The sequence below is a fragment of the Mytilus trossulus genome, chromosome 14 (genome assembly GCF_036588685.1).
Source record: "Mytilus trossulus isolate FHL-02 chromosome 14, PNRI_Mtr1.1.1.hap1, whole genome shotgun sequence".
NCBI lineage: Eukaryota > Metazoa > Mollusca > Bivalvia > Mytilida > Mytilidae > Mytilus > Mytilus trossulus.
Window position 1 is genome coordinate 63890213 of NC_086386.1, and position 3320 is coordinate 63893532.

Genomic DNA, 3320 nt, shown 5'->3' on the forward strand with positions numbered 1-3320 from the left:
GGCGACAAATCGAAAACTATTTTTTTCTTTCAATTTTAGCATTATTACATATAGTGGCAGTTGACGGTGAAACAAACATTTTTTTTTTCTCATGGTCAAAAACAAAGTATTTTTTTCTCCAAAAAATGTAAACAAACTTTGTTTTCCAAAAAAGTCCATAGCCCCTCCCTTGAAAATCAAATGGTTGCTGCCTAACACATGATAAAGGGGAGGGGTGTTACAACCACATGTTCTCATTCAAATAGATATAGGAAGATGTGGTGTGAGTGCCAATGAGACAACTCTCCATCCAAATAACAATTTAAAAATTAAACCATTATAGGTTAAAGTACGGCCTTCAACACGGAGCCTTGGCTCACACCGAACAACAAGCATTGATCATCCAAAAAAGTGGGTACCAAGCCCCGGACCCCCTTTTTCCTGGATCCGCCAATGCCTTAAGTGTCCGACACCATCGGACTTTAGCGTAGTCGTAGACCATCTTACTAAGCGAACACATCGCACTTTAGAGTACGTTCGCACTTAGAGTCCTACATATATTTTTTTGTTGAAAAGAATGACCTCCATATGTAATAACTTATATGGTTCTAAAGATTTTTATATTGTATATGATGATGTATTATATATGGTTATGACACTATAATAAACTATCTATTTACTAACTAACCTTTCTGTAAATGCGAAACACATCCAACGATGGCGGTAACTAGAAAGCATGCAGGTAAAACGGTGTGCTTGATTTTGAATAAGTCATGCGTCCGTCATTAGTGTGATATGATGATGAATAATAATATAACATATGAAAAATACGTGTAAAGCATAGAAAAACATGAATCACACATATGACCAATTTACTATTTTCTTTAAAACGTCCAAAGAGTGAGACGTTGTTCTTCAGAAGTTATTTTTATTTTTTTTGCACGGCGGGCTTTGAGCAGAATTGTCCTCCTTTTTTCAAGTCAGTCTCAGTCTATGGAAGGTGCGATACGGTAAAAACTTTTCTTATATCAATGCGCGATATTGTCTTATATTATTAATTCGTATATTTTAACAAATTTGATTCGTTTAGGGATAGTCACATGTTAAACTATATTTTCTAAGGTAGAGAGAAAACGGCGAATATCAAAATGCATATTGACCGGCAAAAAGCATATCGCACGGGTATTTTTTATAATATCTAAAAACCGATATACTTTGTGACGTCATGTAATGAATTTCATGATATTGTTTAACGTTTTGAAACACATGATCTGTGATCAATTATTCAGTGACGAAAATAAATCTTCAAATACATAAGATGTTAAAAATACTGGAAAAGTTAATGAAATAACAACTAGCATGTTGTTATTGTCTAGGAGACAATGTAATATCTTTGAAATTCCAACAAACCTAAATGACGATTTTGAAACAAATATGGTCGGAAATAAATAATATAACAAATATAGCCTTTGTATGAGGTCGATACATATAGATTCTTACATTGATACCAGTGGATTATCGGATTTATCCAATCGAGATAGTTAAATTATCAATTTTAAAGTTCGAGCCGCCTCGGCGAGTTCTTTAAAATTTATAATTTAACTATCGAGATTGGATAAATCCGATAATCCACGAGTAACTATGTAAGAATCTGTTTCTCTAATGATTAAAAAGACATTTTCTTTTTTTGTTTACCGAAAATCCCCTTCGAGTGCCTTTCACATTGCACGAAGTTGTCAATTTCATTAACACCTGTTATCATATTTTGGTTCATCCAGTCAGCCAAAAAGGTCATGACCCTTAAAATCATCCAATGATCTTCTGAGATCACCAGCAACCACACGTTGATTAAATTTTTTTATACAATGGGTTAAAGGGATAAATTTCCATAGAATTAGAGAAAAGGATATATTGACCTGAAAGAAGTATATTGCATGAGGACGAAGTCCGAGGTCGATATGCCTCTTTGGGTTGATATATCCTGTATCGAACTCATACAAAGGCTATATGTAGGTCTGAGACCACAATTGTCGTCCCTTGATATAATCCCTAGTGTTAACAGTGGGTTACTTGCCAATAATTTTTATACCCCTTCCAAATTTATTTCTCCATGTTTAATGCCTCAAATTGTAAGTAGGGGGTAAAATTATACTGTTAAAATATTTGGGTCCAGAATTTTACAGGAAAGAAGTGATTTGGTCCAGCTGAAAAAGGTTAAAAATTAGCACTTCGGAAGTTGTCAAAAGATTTCAAGACACCCTAAACACAAAATTGTCCATATTTTGAGTTAGAGGCGATGAAATTTTCTATAATTTTGATATAATTTGTCCCAAAAGTAGTACAACACACTGTAAAAATTTCATTGAGAAAGCGCAGGTGGGATTTTTTTAATTTTCCTTTTTGTTCTAAAAGAAATTCACTACGAATTAATTGTGTTCTCGGACTAATAAGAAGCTGTATAATATCAACGAGTTGCATTGTGGGAAATCTCAGACGAATGTTTACATTTTTATAAAGGAACGAAGATTTCTCGGTATAAAGTAATGATATCGATCTTTTCTTAAAACAGGCTGACTTTTAACAAGACATACGTCTGCTGTATAATTTTCATGAATTATTTTAAGTTATACCAAGCAAGGTGTATTTAAACGAGAAAATTGAATTGTTGAATGAATGAGACATAAATGCACGATTTATCATTTGAAGATGTACAAATTCAATTAATGTCATGTAGCAAATTATGTCGAATGCAATTGAGATGAATTCAATAAACTTGATGAGCCAAAATCGCCTATAAGTCAAAGATACTGCTATATATTTTAAAATATCAATGCGATGTTTGTCTTATATCAAAGCGATATTTTTTTTAATATCAAAACTTTATGAATGCGATACTTTTCTGATAACTACTATAGTTTTCTATGGCAAGCCGTTTTACTATTTATTCGAATTTCAAGATATCTCCTATTAATTTATATGTAAGATATCTTATTTAATATATAAGATATCTCCTTGAATATATAAGATATCTTATTTAACACATGGCATGAGTAAAATCTCTTTGTTCTTACTGTGGTATAATCTGGATAAGGCACAGCTAAGGTGTGCATTAACTACCTCAGATATACTGCACAGTTCAAATCTATTTTTACCTTTAGGGGCGGTTCCTAGATTTTGAAGGGGCGTTATTCTATAAAATTAAAAAAGACGTCACCGAGTGTAGCGAGACCAAGAACAATATTAACAATATTGAGCTAAAACACGATACTTTGTCCAATACTAGGGTGACGACATGTTAGCCCCCCCCCCCCCCAAGTATAATGAAAAAAAATGCGGTGCAC